The sequence below is a fragment of the Manis pentadactyla genome, chromosome 2 (assembly GCF_030020395.1).
Source record: "Manis pentadactyla isolate mManPen7 chromosome 2, mManPen7.hap1, whole genome shotgun sequence".
NCBI lineage: Eukaryota > Metazoa > Chordata > Mammalia > Pholidota > Manidae > Manis > Manis pentadactyla.
This window is the reverse complement of record NC_080020.1, coordinates 34,515,344-34,528,436: the sequence shown is the minus strand read 5'-3', so window position 1 is coordinate 34,528,436 and position 13,093 is coordinate 34,515,344.

Here is a 13,093-nt window from a genome sequence, read left to right as displayed (position 1 = left end):
AGCTTTTAGACTATGGGTATGGCCATTATACTCAAGGTCCAGCATGATGCCAGCGCTCCAGCCATCAGATGCATATTCTAGGCATTGATTTAGAGGAAGAGGTGAAACGTGATGGAAAAAAGAGCCTGTGCTAGCTGTCTTTTTAAAGAAAGTCTCCCAGAAGCTGCCACTACATTTCCTGGCCAATACTTAGTTACATGGCCATATGGATCTGGAAAGGAGCCAGGGAGATATAATCTTTTGGGGAGACATATTTTTGCTCTAAATAAAATTGCAGGTTTTGTTAATAAGGATGATAAGGAATATAGATACTTGTGTAGGCAGCTCTCAGTCTGTGCATATGTCTCTTGCTCAAACACCTTCTATGGCTCCCCAGTACTTACATCAGGAGTTTTTTTTTAATAATTATTTTTTATTGAAGGGTAGTTGACACACAGTATTACATTACATGAGTTTCAAGTGTACAACACAGTGGTAGAACATTTATATACATAATTCTAGGTTCCAGCTATCACCCTACCAGGCTGTTACAATATCTTGACTATATTCCTTATGCTATACATTACATCCCGGTTACTAATTTATTTTACCATTGCAAGTCTGTCCCTTTTTTTTTTTTTTTTTTTTTTTTTTTTGTGAGGGCATCTCTCATATTTATTGATCAAATGGTTGTTAACGACAATAAAATTCTGTATAGGGGAGTCAATGCTCAATGCACAATCATTATTCCACCCCAAGCCTAATTTTTGTCAGTCTCCAATCTTCTGAGGCATAACAAACAAGTTCTTACATGTAGAACAAATTCTTACATAATGAATAAGTTACATAGTGAACAGTACAAGGGCAGTCATCACAGAAACTTTCGGTTTTGCTCATGCATTATGAACTATAAACAGTCAGTTCAAATATGAATATTGATTTGGTTTTTATACTTGATTTATATGTGGATACCACATTTCTCTCTTTATTATTATTATTTTTAATAAAATGCTGAAGTGGTAGGTAGATACAAGATAAAGGTAGAAAACATAGTTTAGTGTTGTATGAGAGCACATGTAGATGATCAGGTGTGTGCCTGTAGACTATGTGTTAATCCAAGCTAGACCAGGGCAATAAAACATCCACGTATGCAGAAGATTTCTCTCAGAACGGGGGGGTGAGGTTCTTAGCCTCACCTCTGTTGATCCCCAATTTCTCACCTGATGGCCCCCCTGCGACTGTGCCTGTCTTAGGTTGTTCCTCCCTTGAGGAATCTTACCCGTCTCTGGCTAACCAGTCATCTTCCGGGGCCATACAGGGAAATGTAAAGTTGGTAAGTGAGAGAGAAGCCTTATTGTTTGAAAAAGTTAGCTTTTTACTTCTTTGCATATTTATGCCCTGTGGCTTCTATGCCAAGCATTTGTCTTGAGGTATCTTTACCACTTGGAAGAATTATGATACTCGGTAAATTTGATATGAGGCACAAATTCTATTTAAGGGTTATAATTAGGAAGGAAGAAGAAAAGCTATAGAAGTAGCAGGCGGAAGAAAACATGGGAAGATTGATTATTTCTTTGATATATCTTCTTGTAGAGTAACTTCAGCATGCATAGGTTTTAAGCTACTACTTAAATTGCACACACACATTAACATAATAGGAGTATAGTTACATAACCAAAGCATATCTGTAATTACCAGCCATCTCCAGTGAAACCAAGAAAACCAGTTAGGCACCTTAGGCATTTGTGAAAACTTATCTATGATATGGTGGATATTGTCCAAATGAACTTGAACAGTCTGAGAGAAATCAGACAAATTAAAACAACCCATTCCTGGGGACTGTTCACATCCCTTATGTTCTTTTAACAATAAATAGTTTGTAGTTGTAAGACTTTGGAGCGCTACAATTTGCACTTCTCCAAATTCTTGGTTGAGTTCCAACAGTATAGATCCAGTCCAATTTTGTTGTTTTACTGTATGCACAGGCCAGCTTAGATATCTCCTTCCTCATTCCCATGGCAGGTCCAGGAACTGGTGGGATGAGTGCATCTACAGCTGTAGCAGTGCGTGGATCTTTGTTGGGGTTTTTTGATGATCATCTTCTGGCATGAGTCTTCCAGAGGGTGCAGATGTTGGAAGTTCTTTTTCATATCGTATCTTAGTTCATTTTCGGGGTAGCCCAATTAGGCTTTGATCCTCTGTATAAACACAAACAGACCCTTTGCCTACACTTTTATATGCCCTTTATACCCTTGTGTAGAACTCGTTGGAGGTTACCACACAGGAACTGCCCTTTTTTTTTTTTTTTTTTGCTATCACTAATCTACACTTACATGACGAATATTATGTTTACTAGGCTCTCCCCTATACCAGGTCTCCCCTATAAACCCCTTTACAGTCACTGTCCATCAGCATAGCAAAATGTTGTAGAATCACTACTTGCCTTCTCTGTGTTGTACAGCCCTCCCTTTTCTCCTACCCCCCCATGCATGTTAATCTTAATACCCCCCTACTTCTCCCCCCCTTATCCCTCCCTACCCACCCATCCTCCCCAGTCCCTTTCCCTTTGGTACCTGTTAGTCCATTCTTGAGTTCTGTGATTCTGCTGCTGTTTTGTTCCTTCAGTTTTTCCTTTGTTCTTATATTCCACAGATAAGTGAAATCATTTGGTATTTCTCTTTCTCCGCTTGGCTTGTTTCACTGAGCATAATACCCTCCAGCTCCATCCATGTTGCTGCAAATGATTGGATTTGCCCTTTTCTTATAGCTGAGTAGTATTCCATTGTGTATATGTACCACATCTTCTTTATCCATTCATCTATCGATGGACATTTAGGTTGCTTCCAATTCTTGGCTATTGTAAATAGTGCTGCAATAAACATAGGGGTGCATCTGTCTTTCTCAAACTTGATTGCTGCATTCTTAGGGTAAATTCCTAGGAGTGGAATTCCTGGGTCAAATGGTAAGTCTGTTTTGAGCATTTTGATGTACCTCCATACTGCTTTCCACAATGGTTGAACTAACTTACATTCCCACCAGCAGTGTAGGAGGGTTCCCCTTTCTCCACAGCCTCGCCAACATTTGTTGTTGTTTGTCTTTTGGATGGCAGCCATCCTTACTGGTGTGAGGTGATACCTCATTGTAGTTTTAATTTGCATTTCTCTGATAATTAGCGATGTGGAGCATCTTTTCATGTGTCTGTTGGCCATCTGTATTTCTTTTTTGGAGAACTGTCTGTTCAGTTCCTCTGCCCATTTTTTAATTGGGTTATTTGTTTTTTGTTTGTTGAGGCATGAGAGCTCCTTATATATTCTGGACGTCAAGCCTTTATCGGATGTGTCATTTTCAAATATATTCTCCCATACTGTAGGGATCCTTCTTGTTCTATTGATGGTGTCTTTTGCTGTACAGAAGCTTTTCAGCTTAATATAGTCCCACTTACTCATTTTTGCTGTTGTTTTCCTTGCCCGGGGAGATATGTTCAAGAAGAGGTCACTCATGTTTATGTCTAAGAGGTTTTCGCCTATGTTTTCTTCCAGGAGTTTAATGGTTTCATGGCTTACATTCAGGTCTTTGATCCATTTTGAGTTTACTTTTGTATATGGGGTTAGACAATGGTCCAGTTTCATTCTCCTACATGTAGCTGTCCAGTTTTGCCAGCACCACCTGTTGAAGAGACTGTCATTTCGCCATTGTATGTCCATGGCTCCTTTATCAAATATTAATTGACCATATATGTCTGGGTTAATGTCTGGATTCTCTAGTCTGTTCCATTGGTCTGTGGCTCTGCTCTTGTGCCAGTACCAAATTGTCTTGATTACTATGGCTTTATAGTAGAGCTTGAAGTTGGGGAGTGAGATCCCCCCTACTTTATTCTTCTTTCTCAGGATTGCTTTGGCTATTCGGGGTCTTTGGTGTTTCCATATGAATTTTTGAATTATTTGTTCCAGTTCATTGAAGAATGTTGCTGGTAGTTTCATAGGGATTGCATCAAATCTGTATATTGCTTTGGGCAGGATGGCCATTTTAACGATATTAATTCTTCCTAGCCACGAGCATGGGATGAGTTTCCATCTGTTAGTGTCCCCTTTAATTTCTCTTAAGAGTGACTTGTAGTTTTCAGAGTATAAGTCTTTCACTTCTTTGGTTAGGTTTATTCCTAGGTATTTTATTTTTTTTGATGCAATTGTGAATGGAGTTGTTTTCCTGATTTCTCTCTCTGTTGGTTCATTGTTAGTATATAGGAAAGCCACAGATTTCTGTGTGTTGATTTTGTATCCTGCAACTTTGCTGTATTCCGATATCAGTTCTAGTAGTTTTGGGGTGGAGTCTTTAGGGTTTTTTATGTACAGTATCATGTCATCTGCAAATAGTGACAGTTTAACTTCTTCTTTACCAATCTGGATTCCTTGTATTTCTTTATTTTGTCTGATTGCCGTGGCTAGGACCTCCAGTACTATGTTAAATAACAGTGGAGAGAGTGGGCATCCCTGTCTAGTTCCCGATCTCAGAGGAAATGCTTTCAGCTTCTCGCTGTTCAATATAATGTTGGCTGTGGGTTTATCATAGATGGCCTTTATTATGTTGAGGTACTTGCCCTCTATTCCCATTTTGCTGAGAGTTTTTAACATGAATGGATGTTGAACTTTGTCAAATGCTTTTTCAGCATCTATGGAGATGATCATGTGGTTTTTGTCTTTCTTTTTGTTGATGTGGTGGATGATGTTGATGGATTTTCGAATGTTGTACCATCCTTGCATCCCTGGGATGAATCCCACTTGGTCATGGTGTATGATCCTTTTGATGTATTTTTGAATTCGGTTTGCTAATATTTTGTTGAGTATTTTTGCATCTACGTTCATCAGGGATATTGGTCTGTAGTTTTCTTTTTTGGTGGGGTCTTTGCCTGGTTTTGGTATTAGGGTGATGTTAGCTTCATAGAATGAGTTTGGGAGTATCCCCTCCTCCTCTATTTTTTGGAAAACTTTAAGGAGAATGGGTATTATGTCTTCCCTGTATGTCTGATAAAATTCCGAGGTAAATCCATCTGGCCCGGGGGTTTTGTTCTTTGGTAGTTTTTTGATTACCTCTTCAATTTCGTTGCTGGTAATTGGTCTGTTTAGATTTTCTGTTTCTTCCTGGGTCAATCTTGGAAGCTTATATTTTTCTAGGAAGTTGTCCATTTCTCCTAGGTTTCCCAGCTTGTTAGCATATAGGTTTTCATAGTATTCTCCAATAATTCTTTGCATTTCCGTGGGGTCCGTCGTGATTTTTCCTTTCTCGTTTCTGATACTGTTGATTTGTGTTGACTCTCTTTTCTTCTTAATGAGTCTGGCTAGAGGCTTATCTATTTTGTTTATTTTCTCGAAGAACCAGCTCTTGGTTTCATTGAATTTTGCTATTGTTTTATTCTTCTCAATTTTATTTATTTCTTCTCTGATCTTTATTATGTCCCTCCTTCTGCTGACCTTAGGCCTCATCTGTTCTTCTTTTTCCAATTTCGATAATTGTGACATTAGACCATTCATTTGGGATTGCTCTTCCTTTTTTAAATATGCTTGGATTGCTATATACTTTCCTCTTAGGACTGCTTTTGCTGTGTCCCACAGAAGTTGGGGCTTAGTGTTGTTGTTGTCATTTGTTTCCATATATTGCTGGATCTCCATTTTGATTTGGTCATTGATCCATTGATTATTTAGGAGCGTGTTGTTAAGCCTCCATGTGTTCGTGAGCCTCTTTGCTTTCTTTGTACAGTTTATTTCTAGTTTTATGCCTTTGTGGTCTGAAAAGTTGGTTGGTAGGATTTCAATCTTTTGGAATTTTCTGAGGCTCTTTTTGTGGCCTAGTATGTGGTCTATTCTGGAGAATGTTCCATGTGCACTTGAGAAGAATGTATATCCCGCTGCTTTTGGATGTAGAGTTCTATAGATGTCTATTAGGTCCATCTGCTCTACTGTGTTGTTCAGTGCTTCCGTGTCCTTACTTATTTTCTGCCCGGTGGATCTATCCTTTGGGGTGAGTGGTGTGTTGAAGTCTCCTAGAATGAATGCATTGCAGTCTATATCCCCCTTTAGTTCTGTTAGTATTTGTTTCACATATGCTGGTGCTCCTGTGTTGGGTGCATATATATTTAGAATGGTTATATCCTCTTGTTTGACTGAGCCCTTTATCATTATGTAGTGTCCTTCTTTATCTCTTGTTACTTTCTTTGTTTTGAAGTCTATTTTGTCTGATATTAGTACTGCAACCCCTGCTTTCTTCTCACTGTTGTTTGCTTGAAATATGTTTTTCCATCCCTTGACTTTTAGTCTGTACATGTCTTTGGGTTTGAGGTGAGTTTCTTGTAAGCAGCATATAGATGGGTCTTGCTTTTTTATCCATTCTGTTACTCTGTGTCTTTTGATTGGTGCATTCAACCCATTAACATTTAGGGTGACTATTGAAAGATATGTACTTATTGCCATTGCAGGCTTTAAATTCGTGGTTACCAAAGGTTCAAGGTTAGCCTCTTTAGTATCTTACTGCCTAACTTAGCTCGCTTATTGAGCTGTTATATACACTGTCTGGAGATTCTTTTCTTCTCTCCCTTCTTGTTCCTCCTCCTCGATTCTTCATATGTTGGGTGTTTTGTGCTGTGCTCTTTGTAGGAGTGCTCCCATCTAGAGCAGTCCCTGTACATCAGGAGTTTTTAACCAGGGTTGTATATCAGAAACATTTTGGAAATATTTTTAAAGACATATCCTTGTGCTCCAACCTTTGAAATTTAGCAGCATATCTGGGAAGGGGTTTGTTTGGGCTTCAAAGCGTCAACCATATCCTTCCCCAACCCCACTGCAAGCCTGAAATCTGTATTACTTGAGGAAATACAAAAATCTGGCAAGTGAGGAATAAAAAATTGCCTTTCTTCTTGATGAGGCTGTTAGGAGAATGCAGCTTTTGCTGTACTGACCAATAAACTTTCTAGTACTTCCATCCCTGGATTAGCCAGACTTACCTGGTTGTCGGCAGAGTAGGACAGCCATGGGGAGGACCTTTGCCCCTATTTCCTGGTGGAAGCAGGCCAGACCACAGGGCCTCTGCAGGATGGTGGGTCAGCGAGGACTGAGCCACCCCCACCCATTTCCTCCACCAAATGCATAGATCAGGTCAATTATGCCCATTTCCCACCCCCCTCCAGTGGAGGCACGAACAAGGGGTGAGGCAAGAGGCCAGGAAGGCTGCTCTGGGAAAGCTGAAGAGCAGGAAACAAGGTGAAGACTCTTACACTGCCTCATAAAGCCAAGTTCCTTGGCAAAGCATCCGAGCAGCTCCGTGATGTGCCTGGGGCCTGTGCTTCCAGCTCTCGCTTCCTTCTTCAGGTTTTTTCTGCTCCAACGTTTTGATGCCCTGATACTTTGCTCATGCTATTTTCCTGTCTGGAGGGCCATTCCTTTTTATCTCTGCTTGTTGGACTCCAACCCCTTCAGAGTCCAGAGCCAATGCCTTATTCCCCAGGAGGTCTCCACCAACCCCATCATACCAAATCCATCTCTCTGCTCTGTGTTCCCACAGCGACTCGTTTCTGCCACTGACACCATTCTCTCATCGTTTGCACATGCATCTCTGGCAGACACTGCTAGTAGCCTAGCAGGAAATGACAGGAGGGAGGCTCACATGAGAGATGGTAGGACAGGTGGAGGCCCGTGAGGGCAGGGAGGAGATAATCCACAAGGCTGCATTTGTGTGGAGGAGGCTAGTGGCTGCCCACTTCAGACCAGCTGTGCACTGTCTGGTTACCATCGGCCTCACCATGCCCTGCATTGCTTACACTGGGTCTGCCTCATGTAATTACATTACCTGCCTGGCCCTTGTAGGTGTTTGGCCTTGTGACCTGTGTTCTACAGCCTCCCCAGAGGGTGACTGAGCCCACTTTCCCTGAAGTAACCTCTTGAGATAGAGAAATGCTCTCATGTGGGTCAGCTCTTGGCCTTGCACACACCGCCATTAGTCTTCCTGTAACTCACACTCGGTGGCCCCACTCTTATTTGTTGAGGTCACACAGATCACACTGACTGTCTCTTGCACATTACAGATCCTCCAGCTTTCAAACACAGACGTGTCACCACTGTTTGAATCTCCTCTCAGTGGTAAGCCCTCAATAACTCTCAGCTGTTTTTCTGAATGATGTTAATAATGTTATGACTGGTTGTTAAATGCCAGCTATGAGCATTTAACAAATGAAGTAGGCCTGGGTTTGCAAAGGGAAATCAGAGTGTCAGAATTTTATGGGCATTTTAGAAATCATTAGCCCAGAGATAATAAACAGCCTCATGCATTCATTGGTTAGTGGAAAGCGGCTGCTTGAAACATGGTGGTGATGCTCAGGCTGCATCTGGGCTCCCTGGGAAAGGATTCTGGGATGCATTGGTGATGGCTGCCAGGCAGAGGGATGTCAGTATTTACCATCCCTGATTTACTCAAGTTCAAAGGTCCAGAGAGTGGACATGGTCCTGAGTGGAGTACAGTACAGTATGGGGTCTAGAATTTCCAAGTCCTGTTCTTGAGTTTTCTTCCTACTGACCAGGCCACCTCACTGCTGTTGGTGTCTTCCAGGCAAACTGAGAGGCCAGTGAGACACTTATCAAGAGGTTTAGCGCGTTTTTGTTGTGCCCTCATTTCCTTCCCTCCTAGCCATCTCAGCTGTCCCCTCCAAAGGCTGCTTTTACATTAATCTGCTGTGCATCTCTTCCTCGAGTTAAATAAAAAAGAATCATCCTGCTTCTTCTGCTGCCACTCTTTTTGGAAAAGCACAATAATCAGTCTTTAATGAGCTTGTGACTCTGAACTGAGGTATAATAATTTTGGTGGCTCTGCAGCTTCCGTTGATGGAAATATATTTATTTTAGAAGCTGATGACCTGTGGGAAAAGACTATTATTCTAAATATCATGATGAGATCATGGGAGCTGCTGGAGCGCTTGGGGAGAGGGGGAGAGAAGAGTAGGAGAACCAGTGAAAATTAGAATTGCATATGAATGAAAATACACTGCTTTCTATTCTGAGCTAGACATCTTGGCCTTGTGATTCTTTGGGCGGGGGGATGGTGGTTTGAAGCAAAATGTACACAGATGGGAGAAGTTTCTTGAGGCTGGATCAGCCCTTTGCCTAGGGTTCCAATAGGTGATATGAGGGATGGAAGCTGAGGTCAGCCTCCGGTCTTTGGATGGAAGAATAGTAGGTGCTGTCAGTGAAGAATGGATGGTCAGTGATCATGCTTCACATCTTAGACTTTTTACTGTACTGAAATTTTACATAGAGAACTCTACTTTCTGTTATATAAAAGCTAGATAACAAAAAACAAATGGATAAGTAAGCAAAAGTTTATAGTCACCCATAATCCCATTCTCCAGTCATTACCATTAACCATATATATATATATAATATATACACAAACGCATCCATATATATGTATGTATACAGACATATTATACACATGTATATCACTGTTATATACATGCATATTATTGTACTATATACATGCATATATACATATACACATATGTATTTTGTAAGATGGGGATCTTAATAGCATATTCTTCTTTAATTTCTTGCATTATAGTATGTTGTGATCGTCTTCCTTGGTCAATAAATGTAGATTTGTGATGTTGTATTGGACATTTATTGATCGCCTTCCAAACAGCCATTATTACCTTCTGACTTCCTTATAGAATGCAGAATTTACAGGCCAAGAGGTCTGAGTAACCCTACTCCCACCTCCAAAATGGACTTTGATTAGATTGTGCCAATCAGCTTATCTTACTACCCAGACCTTGGCAATTGGTTCAGGGATGGGCACTTGTGCCATTTTGGACCCAAGAGGAGACATTTTCTGAGGACTCCTGAGAGAGCAAGTTTCTCCTTCCTTCATGGAAGCTTTTGGAATTTATGCTCTTTCTTACCTCAGGTGGTATAGCATAAAAAGGTGGGACTGGAAGTGTAGCAGTCCTTGTTAGTAACAGGAGAGAGGCTGGCTGAGACTGAGCTATGCAGAATAGAGTTGTGAATACAGCAGAAAACACGAATCAGAACCCAAACCCCACCAGGAGCCTCTGGATCAAACCATTCCTGAGGCTCATGCCACGTCCAGACTTTTAAGTTAAAGGAATCAATAATTTAAGCCTGTTTGAGTCATACTATATGTTACTGGCAACCCAAAGCATCCTAAATAATACATTCATTTAAAATAGTTGTATGGTATCCTAGTACATGGATGTTAAAAGCATTTTCATGCCTAATATCGAATTTGATCTGTAAGCAATCTTATGAAGGCAACAAGTGTCTATTTAACAAACATAGACCTAAGGCCCAAAGGTGACAAATGACCTATCCAAGGAGGTAATACAGTCAGTATCAGAACCAGGTTTCCTGACTTGAGTAGAGCTTTGAATAATCAATTTAACCTCAGGCAGAGAGATTATGCACCAGTGAATAAAATAATTCTGAAGGATGGGACCGCATTGTTAGACTGACAGCTAGGATGTGTAAACGACCTGTTACGTGAACCAGATGCATCCTGAATTTGAAACGTAGGATGTAAGGCATGAAAAGATTTAGAGGTCAGAGCGGTGGTTCTCAAACTGTATTCTGGGGACCCCTGAGGGTTCTTTAAAAGGTCAAAACTATTTTCATTATAATGGTAAAATATTTGCTCCTCCCTTCTCATTCTCTCATAAATATACTGTGGAGTGTTCTAGAGGCTTCATGACATGTGAAACACAATGGACTGAATGTGGAAGGAAATATGAGTCCAGCTGTATTGTATTAGGCCAGACATTGCAGAAATGTCAAACAATGTCACTCTTCTTACTTTTTTGTCATTGCTTTGAAAATAGTTGTTTCAAAAATTATTGTTAACATGTAATGTTTTTATTGCTTTTGAAGATGAATTTATAAATGATTTAAATTTTTTTTGTTTTAATTTTGAATATAATACATATGGATAGGTAAAACCTACACAGACAAAAGCTGTTTGAGTCCTCAATATTTTTAAGAGTGTAAAAGTGTTCTGAGGACAAAATGTTTGGGAATAGTTGGATTAAAGGATAAATATGATTTCAATTAAACTTCTCTCAGAAGACTCCTTCAGGCAACACTGGTTTCCTATTGGCTTCTGACACCTACACTCCAGGCACACAAAAAAAATGTGAACAGGAGATGTGGCCATTGATTGGGAATATGATCAGTATGGTTTAAACCAATTTGTACAAGTTTGTCCAAAAGTTCCCTTTGGGACCAAAATGAATTTGTCTACTTTGATCAAATTGGTCAGAAACTGCCCTGCTCTGTTCTACTTTGTGGACACAGAAAGTCACTAAAGTTCTGTGTAGTGAGAGGTGTCTTTCTCACTGACATAGCACATATCAGTCAGGGTTTTCTGGTGGCAAACAACACAAGCTGGCTGGCTCACTGGGCAGAGAAGCTGTTTATCAAAAGGATACTGGGAGCTCTCAGAATTGTTCAGGGAAATGGAGGGCTTTGCTTGAAGCTGAGCTTCCAAGAGCAGTGAAAGTATTACTCCATAGAATGGTAATAAATGGGATGACTCACTGCCCCCATTGTGGACCCACCAAGTCCTCAAGGAAACTACTGCTGCTGCTGGGCCAAGATGTTAACATTTCCAGCACTGTCACCCCAAAAGTCGGACCTCTTGCCACCATTCTTGGCAGCCAAATGAATCTCCTGGAAAGTCTCTTCTCTCAAGTTGTTCTTTTTGGAATCAAACTTTATAGGAGTGTGTCTGATGAGTAGAACCTGAGACACCTGCCTTTGTCCAAGTTGCAAGAAAGACTGGAACTTGATTGGTGTTTTTTAGGTATTACCTTGGACAGGGGGAAGCACAGGACTGAAATTATTCCACATATAGCAAGGGCATCGGACAGGTGCAGAGAAAGCAGAAAACATGACTGATGCCTACCACACTTGGGGTAAGAAGTCACAGAGTTGTGATCATGCAGAAAGCTCCAAGGTTAGGCAGATCTGGATCTGAATTCTGACTGCTGCTGCTACCAGCTTTATGACCTTTGACAAGTCACTTAAACTTTCAAAGCCTCAATGATCTCACTTCAAAGTGCACCTAGTAGGCACCCAATAAATGGTAGCCATTAATAATATCAGTGTTCAGGGTTTGCCACTGACCTTCTTTTTTGCTTAGCAGGGTAAGGGAAGCTGAGGCACAAGGAGCCAAGGAACTTGCACAAAATTTGAGCAAGAGCGAACATCAGGATGTGCTTCTGGACTCACTGATTCTGGACCCACCCTCTGTCTCAATTCCTTAGCCCCGTCACCTGCTTGTACGATTCAAAAGTGGCATAAGTAATAACTATCCCACAGTAGGCAGTTGTTTTTAGGTGGGAAGTAACCAGTTATTTTAAGGTGAGTTTTACTTCCTTATTCTGTTCTAGGTTGTTTGAAAACTTACTAAGGAGCTCATAGTACTAAAAATAATTTAAAAAATTGAAATAGCGTTCATGCTGTTTTCATTGTGGGGAACAAGGATCTATCTTGGTTTGGGTTACTGAAAGCTGAGCCCGAGATGAAGATTTCGGAGTAGGACTGGTTTTCTAATGGCCTAGGGATGTTAATTTAGATGAGTGTTTCCCAAGTGGATCAGTGATCAAGACAGTGTTACTGGGGATTATCCAAATAACAGGATCCCATGGTGAAATGAATTTGGGAGATACTGGGCCAAAAAGGCTTTATAACTGCAGGACTTCTCAGGGCCTTTACCCTGCTAATGCACACTGAGAATCTCTAATGGGGACTCATAGCACCAGTCCCATTGTTATCCCAAGAGGATTTTGTAGAATTAGCATGATCACAAACACTTTGGAAGATGTTAGATCATCTCAGAGATCACTTCAAGCTATAAAGTTAGTGATTTCTGTGACCTTATTTAATCTTTTCCCCAAGTCAGCAAGATTGGAAACAGTGTTCAAAATCACTCGTCAAAACCAAAAAGCCAATTATGGGCAGAACTTGGATTGAAAACCAGAGCTTTGAGCCAATTATTTTTTCTACTGTATACACAGCGTGAAGACAAGAGGCATTATGTGTTGAATTGTGCCCCCCCCTCACCC